At 41.7% G+C, this 22,754-nt stretch overlaps 1 protein-coding gene across 1 annotated transcript in view; it reads left to right on the forward strand.

Moving 5' to 3' along the window:
* Positions 1–1,056: 1,056 nt before the first annotated feature.
* TRERF1 (transcriptional regulating factor 1) overlaps positions 1,057–22,754 on the forward strand; it is a 191,924-nt gene continuing 170,226 nt past the window's right edge. The window contains exon 1 of the mRNA XM_077282342.1: positions 1,057–1,253. The gene's annotated coding sequence lies outside the window, so the exon portion shown is untranslated. The remainder of the gene's footprint in view (positions 1,254–22,754) is intronic.

The raw sequence follows: 22,754 nt of genomic DNA on the forward strand, positions 1-22,754 counted from the left end.
CATAGTGTTTCCCTGCACAGCGTACAGCACAGCTGGATGATTGGTCAGTGAAGATGCCCCAATGCTGACTCGGGATTTTAGAATCAGTGGCCACAGATAACCCTACTCTTCCTTTTTTTCCAGCGTTTTCCACCAGAGGCATCCTACAGAGTAATGTATACCATATGGTGTGTTACTTAACAAGGGAGTCGGACATATACAACAGGCAATTGAACAGATCAGCCAAATATATCTTTACTGGGTCCTGGGCTCAAATCCCACCACCACCAACATCTGCCAGGAGTTATTTCTCCCCGTGTTTGCGTGTTTTTCCTCCCACAGTCCAAAGACATATTGATAGGGAATGTAGATTGTGAGCCCCGATGGGGACAGTGATGATGATGTCTGGAGAAATCACCGGCATTATATAAGCGATTAATATAAATATTAGCAGTGATGATGATATCACATGCATCTACTTGCCGGCTGCAGCCAATCACTGTCCTCAGCGGCCTCGTACCATACATGTCAACATCATCACTAAGAGCAGTGATTAGTGGTAGCGGTCACTTGATGTCATCATCACTTTTATCAACTTTAATCACTAGCCTCAGCAGTCTCAAACCGCCCATGCCCTCATCAGCTTTGGACGCACGTGATGTCATCGCCATCACTATTAGCAACTTGCCTGGTGTTAGGTTTTTTCTTTAAAAAAACAAAAAACAGGACTCAACCCCCTTTAATTTAACTCTTTGGACTCTGGAAACTTTCCTTTTGTCAGAAGAATAAAAGTTTTTTGATTTTTTTTTTTTCCTTTCAGGCTTCCTGATTGTACTATCACAGCACAATTAAAACAAAAAAAAAAAGTAGTAGAAGAAAATGACAGAGAGATAGTGGAGTGGGCCAATGATCAGGCCACCGGGTGACATAGTGACAGGATCTGACAGCTCACTGCAGGGAGAGGGCCTGTGAGCGAGCGCGGGCCAATCACAGGGACGGGGACAGTCACCAATCGTCAGCCGGCCCTGCACTCACCAATCACCACCCTCCTTACATGCAACTTCAGGAACTGGCTTTGCTTTCGAGATTGCTTGCCAGAAAGGGAGAACTGTGCATGGCCAGAAGTGGCAGCCCCCTGCCCTGCAGCTGCACACTATACTGCCCGGACACCTGGTAGTCATACTTTCTCCTATTCCGTCCTATGCAAAAAACAAAACCTAAAAAAAGCAACCAACCTCCTGCTGCAAGTTCACTTTTAAAAGAAGAAGAAACAGGTAGAACCTGAATTATTATTTTTTAATTATTAGTATTATTATTATTATTATTTTTTGCATTTACCAGTTACGTCCTATAATTCGTATAACCCGGCCCGTGCTGCAAGTGCCATCGCCGTTAACCCCCTCTTAGCTCAGGGCCACGAGCAGTCCGTCATATGACAGGTCGCGATGACTCGGGGACACAGTCGTGTTTCTAGCTATTCGGCCACAGGGGAATATTCCCAGGTGTCACGTTTCCGCTGCGTGCGGGGATGTCGAGGTTGGCGCTCGTCCAGGGGGCTCGCACTCTATTTGTGATGGGCAGAAGCTGGCGGCGTCCAGAGGAATGACATATGGAATTAGGAGAGGGGGGATCAGGCTCCTGACGCGGTCTCTTTTGGTTCCTAGGGAGGGTTTTTTGTTTTTAGTATTGTTTTTGACAAAGTGGGGAAATTTTTAATTAGATTACGGTGTAGGGGAAATTCACGTAAATTTACATTTTCAGGTAGCGCTCTATGGATCATGTCCGGTTCACTGCTGCTAATATATTATAACTGCTGCTTGACTTATCTCTATATATATTTTTCTATAAATTGAACTTTAATTTACGGCGCATGTAAGAAAACAAATAGGCGGTACTCAAGTGGATAAAGGTGTATACTGTCTATGTATAAATATATATATTTTTAATATTTTTGGAAAAATTGGAATTCTTCAAAATTTATATACTCGTTGGTGTAATTTAAAGACATCCCAACATGAGCGAAAATATTTGAATTGTACCGCATTTATACATTTTTGTTAATGACATATAAAACAAAACGAAAAAACTAGATATTGTGGTGCATGTATGGAACTATACGCCCACAGGCAAAGTGTGTGTATATAGATATACAGTAAATATATATAATCGTTCAGCTATAACGTTACTCAACCTTATTCATTGCACCGGTCAAGGATGAGATATGTTCTCTCCGGCTTCCAAGTGAATGTGAATTGGAAGCAGGAAAAATGGATCAATCGTGAAGGTTCGGATTGCCAGATAACTGGGCAGAGCGTCTCCAAAACGGCCGGTCTCGTGGGCTGTTTCCCATACGTAGTGGATCGTACTGACTGAAAGCGGCCCATGAAATGACACCTGTGTCACGGGCGTCCAAGTGTTTTAAGTCTTCTTTGCGCGCCGGTAGTGAAGGCTCGCCTGTAAGGTCCGATACCACAGAGGTGGTGATGTTGTGTAACTTGCTTACAGAGTTATTGCGGGACGCCGTAATAGAAGGCCGGGGCGGACATATTGGTGCAGCCGCATTAGGTACATGGGCCAATACCATCTCTAAAGCAGGTGGAATTGTGCTTTATGATGAGCTATTGGACTGGAAAGGGCCCATATATTGTTCTCGCACCCTTTTCGGTTTGTGTCCCATTCTAGGTCTTGTGAAGTCAATGGGTCGGAGCTCTCTTGCACCGTGGGGAGGACCTAGATAAGTTTGGAGCTGTCTGAAATGTCTCTACTATTGACCCCCATCGTTTAAAGAGGAAAAAAAAAGCATATTGAGCCCAATATACCTCTAATTTTCTAATTATGGCGATGACTCCTTGGCACAGCGCCATAAGGAAGCACCATTAGGCATGTCGTGGAGTCGACACATTTCGGCATAGCGTCTCTGGTGGAATGACACTTAATACGTAACTTTTTATAACTTTTCAGTGTTTGCTGACATTATATTACACACGCTCAGTTGTAAAACTTCCATTCTTTAGAGGGTTTTTCATTGCAATTTCTGCTTTTTTACATCTCAAGTTCATGTTAATTTTTTTTTTTTTTTACATGCGCTCTTCAGAGATTTTATGTTATTTTTTTTGGCTGCAGCCCCCGTCCTATAAATCACTATTCCGCCAGTCACCCGTAGTTCAAGTTCAGAATTGCAGAACATCCTGACATAACTTTTATCAGAAAATTTCAGTAACTTTCCACTGAAGCTTTAATATGAGCTTGTCGACTTCTTTTTTTTTTTTTTTCGCCTAAATAAAACCAGACTGATTGGATTGAGGCCTTGGATTGGGAAAAATCAAGTCCGTTATTAAATCGTGATAATTATTGATTCTGTTATATCAATTTCACATTAATGACCACAAACTGACTAGTCCAACCGGTGACTTGCAGCTTCAGAATTGCGGTGCTTTTTATGTAGTTTTGTGGCAGTATTTTTTGATACACTTTACTTGACTTATGTAATGAATCGTCAGTGGTAGATGAGTGTATTAAAGATTTATGTACTGGTTCATGCAAATGGCTGAATTGTGGCTCTACGCAAGCTAGACCAACCAGTGACCTGCTGTCTCATAGTTGCAGTGTTTTTTATGTAGTTTTCTGGCGGTATTTTTTGATACCCCTTACTTGAATATTTTAATGAATCGGTCAGCAGTAGATGAGTGCATTAAAGATTTATCTAATGGTTCATGCACATGGCTAAATTGTGGCTCTGCTCAAGCTAGTCCAACTAGAAACCTGCGGCCGCAGAGTTGCGGTGTTTTTTATATGGTTTTCTGGCGGTATTTTTGATACACCTTACTTTAATGATTCCGTCAGTGGTAGATGAGTGTATTAAAGATTTATCTAATGGTTCATGAACATGGCTGAATTTCAAACAGATTTATGACCCAAAATTCTGGCTCCATTGCATGCTATATTGCAAAGCCTTAAACGGCACATTTACAGCGAAAGCCTAGGATGTATAATTGCATCGGCAGACAGACTAATTTATACTGCAAATGTCAATATGATGCGTACCGTGGGGTCTATCACTGTGGAAGTAATTACGTTCCATGGAGGCTATGTCCCCACCATGAGTTTTTCGTGAATTTTTCACTCTGCATATTTTCGAAAAAAAAGCAAGTAATCTACTTAATAGGTGCAGAAAATCCGCAATATCAAAAACTCACCAAATGTTCATCGTGGAAATGTAGCCATAAGATCTACAATGATGTGATCTCTGCATACAGATCAGATATGCAGTAGATTTTCCTGGTGGAAAATTTTCTGAGTTTTTAGGGCCTGTGCATACGTTTACTGTTTGCAGCAGATTTTTCTTCTCGAAAAATTGACAGGATTAACATTGCATAAAATGGGTGTTTTTTTTTTGCTTGCGTTTTTCATGCATTTCTACTTACAATTTTTTCCCTAGTTATTTGATATGGGTAAAAAAAAGTTGCAGAAAATACCGAAAGGATTGATACGCTGCAAATGTGTAAAAAAAACCAAAATATTTGATGGTTCAAATCTCCCTGGAAAAAAATAAACTGTGTATGTGTGAGATTTCAGAAATCTCATTCACTACGCTAGTATTGTAAAACGCTAGGGTTTTTTTTCCCCGCAGCAAAAAAGCCCGGAAACGCACTAGAGAACTCCCGTGCGTTTTTTTTTACATGTGTTTTTTCCTCATTTAATACATATTGTGGATTTGAAGCACGCACCACGGGTCAGTAAGGAGGACATAGGGCAGGAGAGTTCTATAAATCCCATCCACGTTGTGTTTTTTGACTACACGAAGATACGCAGCATTAAAAAACTGAACAAAAACTCCTTGTGGCCACATGGCCCTAGTCTCATGCACTGTGTGCATTTTGCTGAGAATTTCACCCAGAGTGTAAAGGGTGAAGTCCGCAATGAGTTTGCCTGCTGTGCATGCTAAAATCCGCACTGCTGGTCATTTTATCTGTGGAAAAATTATACAACCTACAGAATTGGATTTTTAACAATTTATTAACTTATCTGGTGCTGTATTATACTGTGAGCTTTTCACATGGCAATCCACACTCTGTATTTACCCTGCTGTGGGTACCACTAGTGAGCAGCGAGCGTGCTGGGATAAGGTGTTATCTGAGCATGCTCGTGCGTTAATAGAGTATCTTCGGCGTGCTCGAATATTATGTTCGAGTCCTCGCTGCTGCATGTCTCCCGGCTGTTGAACAGCTGGAACACAGGGATTGCCTAACAAACAGGAAATCCCTGCATGTGTTGTGGCTGTTGAACAGACATGCAGCCGCGGGGACTCGAACATAGTAGTTGAGCACACCGAAGATACTCTATTAACGCATGAGCATGCTCAGATAACACCTTATCCCAGCATGCTCGCTCATCACTAGATTCCGCCAATTGGAGAGTGATAAGGTCATAAAAATCGGGACCTGCTTCTGCGACGTCTGCTTCGGTCACCAGGCGCTGCCATATTCATTCTGCTGGTGACACTGGTGATGGAGGAGACGTCAGGACCAGAAGCCGTTGGTGGCATGGGCTCTACCCAGCCATTGAGACTGGGGTGCCTGGTACTTGTAGTGCCTTCCAGTCTTGCAGTACGCATGTGTGTGTGCACCTGACTCTGTGGCCCCAACCCAGGGTTTGCTGTGTAAGTCCAGGTCTTTGTACTGCGGTTAAAGGGTGAACGCCTAAGATCTGGTAAACTAAGTAGCTTGCACTAAGCCTGGTAGTGTTTTTACAGCAGCTAGGTGATTGCTGCCTGACCCATCCTAGCGGTAGGCCATTGTTTTTTATGATAGAAAATCCCCTTTTGCCGCTTCCTGTATTATTATGTTCTATGTCGGTTGTGGGTGTATGGAGCAGGTAAAGGAGATGTGTTATCCAACTGGCATCGGCTCCTAACAGCAGCGTCCAGAGCTGGCTCCGATTGCTGCTGTGCTCCTTCAATGCATCTGTCAATCTTAAAGAGACTAAAAAATAAAGTATATAAAAAAAAGATTAAACATTAAGTTAACCATAAACATATTTAGCATTGCAGTGTTTTTTGTAAAATCGATAATATGTCATTTTTCCATAGTTTCCCCTCCACCCAAAACATGCAACAAAGGTTGATTAAAATGTTGTATGTACACCAAAATGGTACCAATAAAAATATTCGCTCGTCATTCAAAAAAAAAAAGTTATGCATTATGCTCTCAAAATGGTGACAAACTTTCTACAAAGTTCTAAAAAAAAAAATAAATGAAAAAAAAGCTATATACTTGATATACCTGTAATCGCACTGTCCTGAAAAGTCATTTTTACCTACATGATGACCGCCATAAAAACAAAAAACATTGATAGAGTTGTGTATTTTCTGTGTTTTTTTTTTCTCCCACTGTTTTCCAGCAGATTATTCTAGATTATGAAAATTGAACTACGGTAGTCCCGCAGATGAGCTCTCATATGATTATGTTGACATAAAAAAATGAAAAATGGCTGGCTTTTGGATGTTTAGTCAGTCTTGGAGCTTCATCAAAGATGCCGAAAATGAGGCCGATTAGTTAAGGTTTATGCATGTTGGTAGTTTAGTGTGTTACGGTACAATACATGATACTTCTGTCTATGTATAATACAACTTGACTATAATTTTGCCTAGAAATTTTCCTTTGATGTACATGGATGTTTATTTTGTCAGGTTGTTAAGAATTAACCTGGCTACTAAAGCAGTCTAACTGGCTCCTACAGTTTACATTGGTTCACTCCTCAGAACTGCTATCTGACTTGTCCCATATTTTCAGTTTTTGGATATTTCAATTTGTAAAATTATTGTCCTCAATTCATCACTTGCGGGTTTTTTTTTTTCAGTATCTTTTTTGTGTTTGTTGGCCTTTTTTTGTTGTGCCACATTCTTCCAAATTGTGCATGCGGTTCTTACATGTTGTGCAAAGTCAAAATTGTCTTTATTATTCTGTTTGACCTTTCTTGTGACTTTTCAATACAAAAAGGGTATGTGCACACGCTGCGGATTTTGCTGCGGATCCGCAGCGGTTTCCCATGCATTTACAGTACCATGTAAAGCTATGGGAAATGAAATCCGCAGAGCACATGCTGCGGAAAAAAACGCGCAGAAACGCAGCGGTTTATTTTCCGCAGCATGTCAATTCTTTGTGCGGAATCCACAGCGGTTTTTCACCTGCTCCAATAGGAAACTGCAGGTGAAAAACCGCAGCGGAAACCGCAATAAAAACCGCCGCGGTTTTACACTGCGGATTTATCAAAAACGCTGCGGAAAATTCCGCAATGGAATCCGCAGCGTGTGCACATGGCCAAAGTCGTACATTTTACAAATTGGAACAAAAATTGTGCAAAAATGTTTTGCTGTACTTAAAAGGACTTTAGATCGGGATTGGAGCACATTTGCCACTAATTTGTCAACTATTCAATGAATCAGGTAAAAACGTCTGGAAGCTTTTAACTACGTCCATAGTTCTAAACTAAAAAAAACAAACAGGCAAACATATAAAATGCAATTAAAAAAAGAATGGAAGGCAAAAAAGGCACATAAAAAAGTGCAAAAAAACAGGCACAAAAGTGATAATGAATCAGGCCCATCGTTTTTGTTACAAGGATGCCTAACTTAACAAATAACGGAGTGCGGTATATATCAAAGCTTTTGCTCCAGTTTTCTGGGTTAAAAAAAATCTGAAATTTTAGTGCACGCTTGTTTTGTGAGGAGGACAAAAAAATTGTGGACATGGAAAGCTGTGCAAATTTTGTGTTAGTCAGATTTATTAGATTCATGAATTGTGGCTTTTTATGATAAAAAGAGATATACACGGTGTATATATATATATATATATATATATATATATATATATATATATATATATATATATGTGTGTGTGTAATATATATAGTTTATCTTTTGTATGTGACAAAACAGTCTGATCTTCTTCAGCGTTATGGTCAGTGTGTCAGTTTGTACCATCATCAGTGTTTCATGTGTGTTTCCAGCTTCTACAAGCTCCTTGGAACTCTGTCATAAGATGGGTTATCATAGCAGGCGGGGGTCTGCAGAAGATCCCCTATCGCTGACATCTTGTTTCTACTCTGAAGCCCAGCCAGTTATTGTTGTGCCCTCAGGTGGTGCATGTGGTTCTTGGACTCATTGTGCTACAGGTCCGGACTTACCTAGGAGGGGTGTAGCTAATTGGTTTTCACTAGAGCTCGTGATGGTGGAGTCAGGCTTGAGATGCAGGTAGCTGCCAGGTACCACTCCTAGGTAGTCTCCGGTACTGCGACAGGTTCGCCTATATAGATAAGGACTCAGAGTCACTGATGGGCAGGATTTGGACCCTGTTCAGAATACTCAGGTTCTGGGTGCTCTGACAGAACGGATTCTGACACGGAGTCACAGACAGGGCTGGATTGCGATTCTGAAACAGGCTCTGCAAGTAGGAACACAGGAACGCTAACTAGGACTAACACAGGTGCAGGTTCAAGTACTGATGGAACAATTTCAGGGTTCAGGTACCCCGGGTTTGGCTTCTCAGGATTCAGGTATCACCGGTGCTGTTTCTCAGGCTTCAGGTACCGCCCTTGTGACTTGTCAGGATCCTGGATCATGCTAGGGGTTCAGGATCAGCGCCTGGCCACATAAGGACCAGGGGTTCGGGCTAACGCTCAACAACAAGGGATCATGGACCTGGCAACATACAGTTGCATATACACTACTACACAGGGACTATAGGGGTTGCTCAAGCACCTCCCTAATGGCGAGGATGCCTTTTATACTAGATGCCTCTCAGAAGATCAGAGAGGTCCAGCGCCTTGGCACTGCAGTACTTTGCTGTGCCCTCAACAGGGCAGATAAGTATGCCTGCACAGAAGCGCGATGCTGGGGAGCGATGAAGCAACAGGAGTGCAGCATCGCAAAAAGATGGGAGGCGCCAGACCCAGAGGTGAGACACCCATCGGACCGGACCGCATTGGACCGCCCCAACCTCCACCCCGGTGAGTATAATAAAATGTATTTTTCTTCATTTTTCTTCTCTTCCAGGTGGGACCGGGGGCTTATCTACACAATTATAGAATGCTGTAGATAAGCCCTGAAAGGCAGTGGCCGCATCTTATATCGGCTAAAACTGCTCACAGCTTTAACTCTTCACAGTAATTTTGACAAGGGGCTGTATAACTACTAACAATGACTTACAAGGCCGTCTGTAGTTTGTATCCTACTATCTAATCTCCTAATACATTCCCACACTTCTCCGATCCTCCCAAGACCTCTTTCTCTTCTTCACTATAGCATGCTTCTCACTTAATTGCCTCCAAGATTTTTCCCAAGCATTCCCCGTCCTCTGAAATTCAACCCCTCAACAGATCTGATTGTCTCCCACATTTGGAACCTTCAGCTGGAACCTGAGAACTCATCATCAGGACAACCAACAGCCTGCAATAACCCCTCTGCCACCAAAGCTCCTCCAGTCCCCTGCCCAACTGTCCCCTTGTCCTGTACATTGTACGCCTGTGATGGCAGGGTCCCTCTCCTCCATACCTGTCGGTTCATTTAATTTTATATATTTATGTAAACCTTTTAACATGGAATTAATGGTGTTTGAAAAATAAATAATAAATCCTGAGGTATTGCAGTATATAGTATAAACGATCAAACAATTGCAGATTCAAGTCCACATATATAATATATATATACATATACATTTTTTGCCCCTAGTGAACTCAATCGCCGAGGTTCCAGTATTAGTCTCGACATCGGCACATCACCATATTCCATTCTGCTATTGATGACTGGGCCTGGATAAAGTCTGATAAACTCTAAACATTGATGTGGGGAAAAACATCGAGACTAAGACTGTAACCTCGATGATCGAGTAGGGGGAGGTGATGGACATGCTCAAGATAAATACCAATTTTTCATGTGTATCTTTTATTTCTAGATAGGGCAACATTTACGGATCCAACAAGGGACAGCCATCATTAAGTGGGGGTGACACAGCCATCATCGATTAGGTGTTATCTAGGGTGCCAGCCTTCGTGGCAAGGTAGAGGAAAACTAGGTCCCTTCGGTACTGGTCTAGCCTCATTCTCCGATTAGTAAGTATCCCTTATATTTGCCCTTGTCTTTTTGTCTTCTCTTTTCTGAAAAATATAATATACAGGTGCTTCTCACAAAATAAGAATATCATCAAAAACTGAATTTATTTCAGTTCATAAATACAAAAAGTGAAACTCATATATTGTATAGAGTCATTACAAACAGAGTGATGTATTCTAAGTGTTTATTTCTGCTAATGTTGATGATTATGGCTTACAGCCAATGAAAGCCCAAAAGTCATTATCTCAGTAAATTAGAATACCTTATAACACCAGCTTGAAAAATGATTTTACAATCTGAAATGATGGCCTACTGAAATGTATGTTCAGTAAATGCACTCAATACTTGGTCGGGGCTCCTTTTGCATCAATTATTGCATCAATGCGGCGTGGCATGGAGGCAATCAGTCTGTGGCGCTGCTGAGGGGTTATGGAAGCCCAGGTTGCTTTGATAGGAGCCTTCAGCTCGTCTGCATTGTTGGGTCTGGTGTCTCTCATCTTCCTCTTGACAATACATCATAGATTCTCTATGGGGTTAAGGTCAGGTGAGTTTGCTGCCAATTAGGCCCAGTGATACTGTTGCTTGTAAACCAGGTATTGGTACTTTTGGCAGTGTGGACCGGTGCCAAATCCTGCTGGAGAATGAAATTTTCATGTCCACAAAGCTTGTCGGCAGAGGGAAGCATGAAGTGCTCTAAAATTTCCTGGTAGACGGCTACTCTGGTTTTAGTCTTGATAAAACACAGTGGACCTACACCAGCAGATGACATGGCTCCCCAAACCATCACTGATTGTGGAAACTTCACACTAGACCTCAAGCAGCTTGGATTGTGGCCTCTCCACTCTTGCTCCAGACTCTGGGACCTTGATTTCCCAATGAAATGCAAAGTTTTCTTTCATCTGAAAACAACACCTTGGACCACTGACAACAGTCCAGTTCTTTTCCTCCTTGGCCCAGGTAAGACGCTTCTGGCGTTGTGTATTGGTCATGAGTGGCTGACACAAGGAATGTGACACTTGTAGCCCATGTCCTGGATACGTCTGTGTGTGGTGGCTCTTGAAGCAAGGACTCCATCAGCAGTCCACTCCTTGCGAATCTCCTCCAAATTTTTGAATGGCCTTTTCTTAACAATTCTTTCAAGGCTGCGGTTATCCCTGTTGCTTGTGCACCTTTTTCTACCACAGTTTTTCCTTCCACTCAACTGTCCATTAATATGCTTGGATACAGCACTCTGTGAACAGCCAGATTCTTTAGCACTGACCTTTTGTGGCTTACCCTCCTTGTGGAGTGTGTCAATGACTGCCTTCTGGACATCTGTCAGGTCAGCAGTCTTCCCCATGATTGTGGATCTACTGAAACAGTCTAAGGGCCCATTTGAAACGCTTAGGAAGCCTTTGCAGGTGTTTTTTTGTTAATTATTCTAATTTACTGAGATAATGACTTTCGGGTTTTCATAATCCTCAACATTAACAGAAATAAACACTTGAAATAGATCACACTGTGTGTAATGACTCTATATAATATATGAGATTCACTTTTTGTGTTGAAGAACTGCAATAAATTAACTTGTTGGTGATATTTTAATTTTGTGAGAAGCACCTGTATTATTGATCTCATTGGAAAATTGAAGATAGTAGTAGTGTTGGTGGTTTTTTACATTTCTTTTAATAGATTATTAATAAAGATGTAATTTTAACGATAGGGTTTTTCTGTTAACACATTTTGAACTTTATACCCTCATATCTTACAATCTGTGAGCTAGTAAACTTAGATTAGACACTCTAAAAATCTGCCAAACTATGATTGCATTTGATACATTTCTGTAATTGTGATTATGTCTAGTCAAAGAATGACCGTTATGATAAATCTGCCCCATTATCTGTGAGATTGCTATGAAATATTAAAGAGAATCTGTCAGTAGGATCAACTTTCCTAAGCTGTCTATATGGACATGCAGGTCATAGGAAGTTCAATAAAATGATACCTTGATATCCGCGATCTGATGTCTTATTCCAGAGAAATCCGTATTTTTCTTAATATGTAAATGAGCTGTTAAGATCTATGGGCCGATCTCCCAGAGAATCTGCCTCCAGAGCTTATTGTAAATTAAAGGAGACGATACCAGTGTGAGACATGTAGATCAGGAGAGCAGACTGTCAGTCATTACATCTATAGCAGAATAAATGGAAACTTTACAGTTTTTTTCACCTTTTATTGGACGCTGTCTCTTTTTCTTTTTCTCAGCGCCGGAGTCCAACATTGGAGTACATTTACGCCCAATGTCGGATAGGTACTAAAAACTATTGAAAAAAAAAAGACACAAGAAAAGGGGCGGAAATGACATAATGAATCAGCTTTTGATGTCTAGGACAATCAATATGGCTTCATTGTACATAATGTGTGACGCCATAACTTGAGTAACTCCATGAGACATACAGTAGCATGTAAAAGTGTGGGCATCCCTGGTCAAAATGACTGTCATTGTTCACTATCATCGTTAGGAAAGGCCAAGGGATGCAAATCTCCTTATTAAATTTAGCGTCAGAAGTATGCACAAGAACAAGCCTGATGCGTTTTGGAATTAAGTCTTGAGGACCGATGAGGACTCTTGATCACAATGATCAAAGGTATGTGTGGAGAAAAAGAGCACAGAATTTCAGGAACAGAACATCCCGCCAACCATTAAGCATGGGGGTGGATGAATCATGCCTTGTGGTTGTGTTGCAGCCAATGGCACGGAAAATTTCACTGGTAGAGGAAAGAATGGATTCAATTAAATTTCAACAAATTCTTGATGCAAACATAACACCATCTGTAAAAAAATGTGGAGTTGTAAAGAGGATGACTTCTGCACATGGATAATGATCCTAAACACACTTCACAACACAAGGCGCAAGTTGAAGGTTTTGCAATGGCCTACACAGTCCCGTGATCTGAACATCATTGAAAATTTGTGTCTAGACCCCAAAATAGCAGAGGATGCAAGACGACCCACGATATTCACAGAACGGGAAATATTTTTCAAGAAAGAATGAATGAAAATGCCTCAAACAAGAATTGAAAGACACTTGGCTGGCTACAAAAGCGTTTACAAGCTGTGATACTTACAAAAGGGGGTGCTACTAGGTAGTAACCACGCAGGGTGCACAAAAATTTTGCATTGGCTAGTTTTTCTTTTCGGAATTTTTAAAATATAAAAGATATATAAATATGTAGCAAAAATAGAAAAAAACGCGGCAACACTCACCGGACCTGTGATCAGGACTTTTCCTTTATTGAAGCGAATGTAAACACATCTTCACGGCCCGGGGGAGACAAAGGACAGAAGAGGTGAGCGGGGAGAGGACAACGGCCGTTTCACGCCAACACCGGCGTATTCCCTAAAATACAAAGGAAATGTTCAACTTTAGGCCTTTTAGAGATCGTTTTATTTTATCTGTTCACAATAGCACTAATTTTGACCAGGGGTGCCAACACTTTTACACGCCACTGTACTTATTGTATTTATGAGTCCGTCCTTACTCCGCAGACATATTTTTATGTTTCTAGGTTTCCTATTGTCTGAAACCTGTCGGTGAATTAATTGTACAGCCGTCTTTCTACATTAATCATATTGTTCTTATGTCATAGTGACCGTCACATGTACTGAACCCAACTTAACCCTTTTCAGGGTAATAATACGCCCACACCGTAATCCTTCCCTTTGATTTGGGCTCCGGCAGTGATCCCACATCTTTCCAGGCATATATCAGCTGTTTTGAACAGCTGACATGTGCCTCTAACAGCCGCGGGTGGAATCACGGTACACCCACGGCTGTTAACCTGTTAAATGCCACTGGCAATCTTTGACAGCGGCATTTAACTCGCGCTTACCGGAAGCGCATCGGAAATCCCACACATCGGTGACCCCCGTCACATGATCGCGAGTCACGGATAGGTTGGCATGACAACCAGAGGTTTCCAGCAGACCTCTATGGTTGTCATAGCCGGATTGCTATGAGCGCCACCCAGTGGTCGGCCCTCATAGCAAGTGAGCATTTCTGCTACACAGAGACGATCTGATCATTGCCTGTGTGAAGCACAGGCAATCAAACATCTGCTGCTTCTAGTCTCCCATGGAAGCATGCAAAAAGTAAAAAAAAGTTTATAAAAATTTTTTTAAAATGTAAAAGTTCAAATCACCCTCCCTTTGCCCCATTCAAAATAAAACAATAAAAAAATCAAACATACACATATTTAGTATCGCTGCGTTCAGAATTGCCCGATGTATCAATAAAAAAAAAAAGAATTAATCTGATCGGTAAATGGCGTAACGAGAAAAAAAATTAAAAACGTCAGAATTACTTTTTTTTTGTCGCCACTACATTGCAATAAAATAACTGGCAATCAAAAGATTGTGTCTACACCAAAATGGTATCAATAAAAATATCAGCTCGGCGAGCAAAAATTAAGCTCTCACCCAGCGCCAAATCAAGAAAAATGGAGACTCTACAGGTCTCAGAAAATGGCGCCATATTTTTATTTTATTTTTTTTTAACCAAAGTTTTGATTGTTTTTTTCACCACTTAGATAAAGAACCTAGACATGTTTGGTGTCTCTGAACTCGTAATGACCTGGAGAATCAATAATGGCAGGTCAGTTTTAGCATTTAACGAACATGTTTTTTTTTTTCCTATTTTCCAGTACACGATATGTTAAAACCAATGATGTCGTTCAAAAGTACAACTCGTTCTGCAAAAAACAAACCCTCACATGGCCATTTTGACCAAAAAATTAGAAAGTGATGGCTCCGGGAAGAAGGGGAGCAAGAAACGAAAACGCAAAAGCGAAAATATCTCCGGTCGCTAAGGGGTTAAACGAGTTGTCTAACAATTAATACGAACTTCCTATGATGCCCAAGATGGGCCATAATTTGCTGATCATTTGGGATCCCAACCATGAAGAGAGCGTGGTTCCTGTGTTCCCCATTTTCCATTTCGTTCAGGACCTGTGAAATTAAAGAAGACCAGTACAGCTCTCTTCTCACGGTCAGTTGTTTAGGTAGGACTAAAGGCCCCGTCTCACATAGCGAGATCGCTAGCGAGATCGCTGCTGAGTCACAAGTTTTGTGACGCAACAGCGACCTCCATAGCGATCTCGCTATGTGTGACACGTACCAGCGATCAGGCCCCTGCTGTGAGATCGCTGGTCGTGTCGGAATGGCCTGGACCTTTTTTCGGTCGTTGAGGTCCCGCTGACATCGCTGAATCGGTGTGTGTGACACCGATCCATCGATGTCTTCACTGGTAACCAGGGTAAACATCGGGTTACTAAGCGCAGGGCCGCGCTTAGTAACCCGATGTTTACCCTGGTTACCAGCGTAAATGTAAAAAAAAACAAACAATACATACTCGCCATCTGATGTCCGTCAGGTCCCTTGCCGTCTGCTTCCTGCTCTCACTGACTGCCGGCCGTACAGTGAGAAGTGAGAGCACAGCAGTGACGTCACCGCTGCGCTCTGCTCTCACTGTACGGCCGGATCTCAGTCAGGGCAGGAAGCAGACGGCAAGGGACCTGGACACCGAAAGGCGAGTATGTACTGTTTGTTTTTTTTGGTAACCAAGGTAAACATCGGGTTACTAAGCGCGGCCCTGCGCTTAGTAACCCGATGTTTACCCTGGTTACCCGGGTGCTGCAGGGGGACTTCGGCATCGTTGAAGACAGTATCAGCGATGCCGAAGCCGTTCCCCTGATCGTTGGTCGCTGGGGAGAGCGGTCTGTGTGACAGCTCCCCAGCGACCACACAGCGACTTACCAACGATCACGGCCAGGTCGTATCGCTGGTCGTGATCGTTGGTAAATCGCTTAGTGAGACGGGGCCTTAACCCTTCCCATGATTGGTAAGGGTGACATTGGGGCATATTAGGAGTCGGACCCCCACTGTTACTAATGGCCATTAATACTAAAATACCAGAAAAACACTTAAGCCATTAAGCACCCAGACATTTGTAATTTGTGCTTTTTTTTATTTTTCATTATAGCCATATAAAGATTTGTTTTTTTTTGTGGGATGAGTTGTAGTTTTGATTGACACAATTCATTTTTTTCCATTTAGTGTATTGGGAAGTGGGGAGAGAAAAAAATTCCAAGTTGCGTGAAATAAACGCAATTCCACCATTTTTTTGGGGGGGTTTGTTTTTACACTGTTCATTGTGTAGTAAAGACAACCTGTCGTGATGATTCTCCAAGTCAGTACAATTACTGTGATACCAAATGTCTAAATTTTTTTTTTTTTTTTTTTTTTTTTTACAAATTCCTTATTGTTTTTCAAAACAATAAGGAATTTGTAAAAAAAAAAAAAAATTCGCCTGTCGCATTTTTCTGAAACTCATCTTATTTTCTGTTTTTCATGAGGTCTGTTTTGTGTTTTTGTTTTTTTTCTTCACTGAGCTGTGCAAAAATACGGTATATAATATTTTTTAGCATTATATGTATAGTTTAAGAAATTTTATATTTTGATTGTACTTTTACAGACAGGATGATGCAAAATATGTTTTCATTTTTTTTTAAATTTCTGTATTGGGGGAAAAGGGATTGTTTTTAAAATTTTTATATTTACGGTATTTTTTTTTTTAAACTTTTTTTATAGTCCTCTTGAATTTGCAATCGTTTATGCTTGTGTATTGCAGGATTGTGAAACTGTGGCTCTTCTATGAAGCCCAGCCTCTGGCAGAGCTTCACAGGAAGACTAAGATGCACATAACTGCCATGTTAACCAATTGGCACCCGCGATTGCTTTGTGGTGGGAGCCCCAGGCCAATTGAATGCTGTTGTCAGTGATAGTGGAATCTAAATGGTTATCAGTAGGGTTGAGCGAAACGGGTCGGCCATTTTCAGAAGTCGCCGACTTTTGGCAAAGTCGGGTTTCATGAAACCCGACCCGACCCCTGTGTGGGGTCGCCCATGAGGTCGGCGATCTTCTGAATCTGGTATCGGAATTCCGATACAGAGTTCTGATATGTTTGCGATATCGGAAATCGGTATCGGAATCCACATTTAAGTGTAAAATAAAGAATTAAAATAAAAAATATTGATATACTCACCTCTCCGGAGGCCCCTGGACATCGCCGCTGGTAACCGGCAACCTTCTTTGCTTAAAATGAGCGCGTTTAGGGCCTTCCATGACGTCACGGCTTCTGATTGGTCGCGTGCCGCTCATGTGACCGCCACGCAACCAATCACAAGCCGTGACGTAATTCTCAGGTCCTAAATTCCTCATTCTACGAATTTAGGACCTGAGAATTACGTCACGGCTTGTGATTGGTCGCGTGAGCGGTCACATGGGCGGCCGCGACCAATCACAAGCCGTGACGTCATCTAAGGCCCTTCACGCGCTCATTCTTAAGAAGGAAGGCTGCCGGAAAGAAGCAGGGCGCGTCCGAGGGTGAGTATATACCTAATAGGAATATACTCACCCTCGGCTTCTTTCCGGCAGCCTTCCTTCCTAAGAATGAGCGCGTGAAGGGCCTTAGATGATGTCACGGCTTGTGATTGGTCGCGGCCGCCCATGTGACCGCTCACGTGACCAATCACAAGCCGTGACATCACCACAGGTCATTCACGCGCTCATTAGGAAGGAAGGCTGCCGGTTAGTACCAGGGCTCGTCCGAGGGTGAGTATATCAATATTTTTTATTTTGATTCTTTATTTTACACTTAAATATGGATCCCAGGGCCTGAAGGAGAGTTTCCTCTCCTTCAGACCCTGGGAACCATAGTATCCCATTGCACTGCATTGGGTTTCGGGTTTCGGCCGACCCCGACTTTTTTATAGGATCGGCCGATTTCACTCGACCCGACTTTTGAGAAAGTCGGGTTTCGTGAAACCCGACCCGATCCTATAAAAATAAGTCGCTCAACCCTAGTTATCAGTAGTGATGAGTGAACGTGCTGGGATAAGGTGTTATCTGAGCATGCTCGGGTGCTAACCGAATGATTTCGGCGGGCTCGAAAAACATGTTCAAGTCCCCGCAGCTGCAGGTCTCGTGGCTGTTCAACAGCCACAACACATACAGGGGTTGTCTATTTGTCAGTCTACTTTTACCCTAAATACTAATTCATGATGTTAAGGGTTTTTTTGGGGGGGTGAGGAGGTGTTTTAAGTCACTTTTTTCCCTTCTGTCTTTTTGCTCAAAATTCAGCGCAGGGTTTGACAAAATGGTGTAAATTCACAAATGTACATGGTCTCAATCCTTTCAATAAGTTCACAAGTTCACAAAATGAAATCTTCATCTCCATAAAGCATTTCAGCCGATTGACCCTGCCCTTGATGAAACACAGTGGACCAACACCAGCAGCTGACATGGCACCCCACACCATCACTGACTGGGTACTTGACACTGGACTTCAGGCATTTTGGCATTTCCTTCTCCCCAGTCTTCCTCCAGACTCTGGCACCTTGATTTCCGAATGACATGCAAAATTTGCTTTCATCAGAAAAAAGTACTTGGGACCACTTAGCAACAGTCCAGTGCTGCTTCTCTGTAGCCCAGGTCAGGCGCTTCTGCCGCTGTTTATGGTTCAAAAGTGGCTTTACCTGGGGAATGCGGCACCTGTAGCCCATTTCCTGCACACGCCTGTGCACGGTGGCTCTGGATGTTTCCACACCAGACTCAGTCCACTGCTTCCTCAGGTTCCCCAAGGTCTGGAATCGGTCCTTCTCCACAATCTTCCTCAGGGTCCGGTCACCTCTTCTCGTTGTACAGCGTTTTCTGCCACATTGTTTCCTTCCAACAGACTTACCATTGAGGTGCCTTGATACAGCACTCTGGGAACAGCCTATTTGTTGAGAAATTTCTTTCTGGGTCTTACCCTCTTGCTTGAGGGTGTCAATGATGGCCTTCTTGACATCTGTCAGGTCGCTAGTCTTACCCATGATGGGGGTTTTGAGTAATGAACCAGGCAGGGAGTTTTTAAAAGCCTCAGGTATCTTTTGCATGTGTTTAGAGTTAATTAGTTGATTCAGAAGATTAGGGTAATAGGTCGTTTAGAGAACCTTTTCTTGATATGCTAATTTATTGAGACAGGTTTTTGGGGTTTTTAGGAGTTGTAGGCCAAAATCATCAGTATTAAAACAATAAAAGACCTGACAAATTTCAGTTGATGGATAATGAATCTATAATATATGAAAGTTTAATTGTAATCATTACATTATGGTAAATAATGAAATTTAACACTATATGCTAATTTTTTGAGAAGGACCTGTACATTGCATTTATTCGGTGCTGGTTATTTGCTCACTTATGGTTTTCGTAAATGGTTTTTATTTTTTTGTTTTTTTTTCTGGCATGTTTCAATGTACGGTATATGACATTTGTTTGGGAGGTATATTTCTTTCCGTTCTTAACATTGCAACTCGTGTTTCTATGTAGCATCACATCACTTGTAATGTAAAAATGCATTAAAAAAAAGCGTATCCAAAAATAGCCAAATTTCTAAAACACAATTTTTGCATAAAATGCACTAAAACCGCAAAATAAAAATCTTAGCAGACAAATATCTGTGTCAGCCCCTTCCTGCCGTTCCTCCCCAACGATTCTAATTAAAAAATAAAATAACTAGTAGTCAACGAAGAACACAAACACAAGTTCTTAAACTAAATGCCCAATGATTACAAATAGCAAATTATATATGGGAAACAACAGTAAAAGTCTTATTTAACAAATAAATGTTTTTAATGGCCTCATAAATTGTTATAAGTCTCATCTCATCATTGTTGTTTCTCCATTTTTCTGGAGTAATGTGTGCTTTATTAATGATCTTGGTATTTGCGCTTTATTCTCTATAAGTTTTACGCCACTTTTTGCCTCTTAAGATGTTTTTTTTTCTTGCTGTATCTCAGTAAGGTTTCTGGCAGATTTTTCATTTTGGTGCAGACCCCTTCACGACCATTGAAGTATATATTTGGCGAAAGTTGTGTCCCTGCCTTTGATAAGTGTCCCACACTTTATGGCTAATTTAATCCGCTCGGTGCAGTTAACCTGTTAAATCCCACTGTCAATCCCTGCCGGCGGGATATAACAGGCGATATCCAGAAGTGCGTCACAAATCCCACCCATCGGCGCTCCTGTCACGTGATCATGGGACGCCGATGGGTTGACGTTATCCCCCTCCCCCCATGCCTGTAATTGTGAATCTCCTATGAACGTCGGCTCGTGGCCGACGTTCATAGGAGATCGTGATTTCTGCTGTACATAGCAAGGTTGAAGCACTGCTATGTGTACCACAGGCAATTATTCAAGTCAGTAAAATAAAGTTTTTAGAAATATAACAATTAAAAAACACAAAAGATCAAATCATCCTCCTTTTGCAGAATTTTATGTGCCCATTTTCTAGTACACTATATGGTAAAACAATGGTGTCTTTGAAAAGTACAACTTATCCCTCAATAAAACACACCCTCATACAGCTGTATTAATAAAAAATAAAAAAGTTATGGCCCTTGGAAGAAAGGGGGGGGGGGGGGAAATGAAAGCCGAAAAATGGAAAATTGCAAAGTCGTGAAGGGATTAAAGGATTTTTAAACTTTTTGAGCTAAGGTGTTAACGATGAAAGACAAATATAAAGAGGGGTTTTGTAAAAAAAAAAAAATTGTGCAAATAGAGGAGCCGCACGTTTTTTGTGATTTTGTTGCAGAAAACATCAGCCAATACTACAAGATAAAAAAAAAAAAATTGCAAATGATGAATCGGGGCCATAGATCCCACAAATCTGCTCCATGGTATACAGTCATGTTAGATCATACCTGGTCAGAAAAATCCAATCACATCTCTGAATCTGCTTCCTTGTGTCTCTCTTGGTCGTTGCAGCGACTTTATTTCCGATATGGAAAAATATGTTTATATATAAACGTAAGAAAAAGTAAAAAAAAAAAAAAACACCCACCCAATCTATGTGACTGATATAAGTTTCAAGTCATAATGTAAAAGTGAATTCTCGTCAGATGGGGCTATACAATTGACAATGCACTTTAATGGAGAGCAACTATTCTTGAGGAATGGATCTTTGCAGTTTTGCTTGTAGAGTTGGCGTGGATCCAAGCAGTCAGCCCAATCAGACTTTTATGACATGGCAGGTCAGCGTGCTATAAAAGTCTGTGGTGGGAAAACCCCTTTAAGATAAAACTACTTCCTCTACACCCTTAAGAACGTAGCTTAGCAAACAAGCTGTGCTGAAAATAGGTTCTGACCACATGGACAGGAAAAGCTAAAATTCTAGAAATACTTCCCAAAAAGCTTTGGTTACAGCGCTCCTTACATCTTACCAAACTTTTATAAACAATCAACTATGCAAATAGCAACTGAACACATTTCCTAAACGCTCTGTAGTCTGGTCGTGCAGACAAACCTTAATCCGTTCTCTACTTATCGCTCACTTATAGAATATACTGTATGTTAGTAAGAAGTGGCAAACAGATAAACGCGAGTATGACTGAAGGATCAGACAACATATTGATTTATTTGTAGTCTGTTACCATGGAGACACATAGGTCTGCGGGAAAGAGATGGACATGTTGCCTACGTTCTCTCTTGGAAGACGCAAATTTTGATGTTATGCGGTGTCATGTGATGTATAATGTGATTAAAGGTATTAATACTGATAGTGTATGTAGTTTGACAGTAGGGAGAGTGAAAGTTAATGGTTGGGACTAGCCCAAAGTGGGAGGGAATAGATTGAAGGGAAAGTGATCATTTCCTGTTTTAGAAAGCCAGATAGGGCTTGAGTTCATAGAAAGCGGAACTATGGTCCATTAATAGTAGTGCCTCGTTCTGGGGTGTCCCTAAAATGAGAGGAGACCAAAACAGAGAGATAGCGAGATCCTGAGCCGAAGTGGCTAAGAGACAGAGTGATCGATCGGAGACTGGTCCTGGTAGAGGATGCCTAGCAGAAAGGTCCAGAGTTTATAACTCTTGAAGGTAACGGGCCTAGACAGGACTGAGAACTTGAGACGTGTTGAAAGTCCCGGGTGGTAGTTCCAGAGTGTCAGAAGCTTGAAGCTACGTCTGGCCATACTGGCACCCTAAGGGGAAGAAGACACGGGGTGAGTAAAGGACTCTTGCTCAGCAGGACTGTACAGTTGAACTGGGTTGTGTTGAAGTAGTGAGAAACAGAGAACAAGAGGAAAAGTGAAGAGGAAAAGTGAAGAAGAGAAGGAAGGAAACTGTGTGGAAAATGGTTTGCTTTGTGAAGGGAGACTTTGTCGTACCCGCTATCTCCTGTATATATTCACTATCAATTTCCAGATCAGTAATAAATGTACTTTCAAACAATTGTCTCCCTCATTGAACTGTCCAATACTTGGTCCTGGCAGACCAGCGTCATTGGTTACATGTGGCCTGCATGGGCGTAGCGCCCTCACAGCACAAGCCCACCCACCCATCCAGGACCCCAGCTTTCTTGTAAGGTGCCGGGGTGCAAGAGACGAGTACCTTACCCACTTCTGCCGCCCCGTGACACGTTACACTGCATAGCAGCAGCCCAATTCAATTTTTAATAAGGAGAAGTGCAGTAAAATGGCGAAAGAAAAAACCCAGAATTCCACCTTTTCGCTCTGTAGGTTTTGTTTTTTTCAGTGTTCACTGTGCAATAAAAATGACCCGGCTATGTGATTTTGTTTTTTTGTAATTATG

Source organism: Ranitomeya variabilis, chromosome 2 (assembly GCF_051348905.1).
Source record: "Ranitomeya variabilis isolate aRanVar5 chromosome 2, aRanVar5.hap1, whole genome shotgun sequence".
Classification (NCBI taxonomy): domain Eukaryota; kingdom Metazoa; phylum Chordata; class Amphibia; order Anura; family Dendrobatidae; genus Ranitomeya; species Ranitomeya variabilis.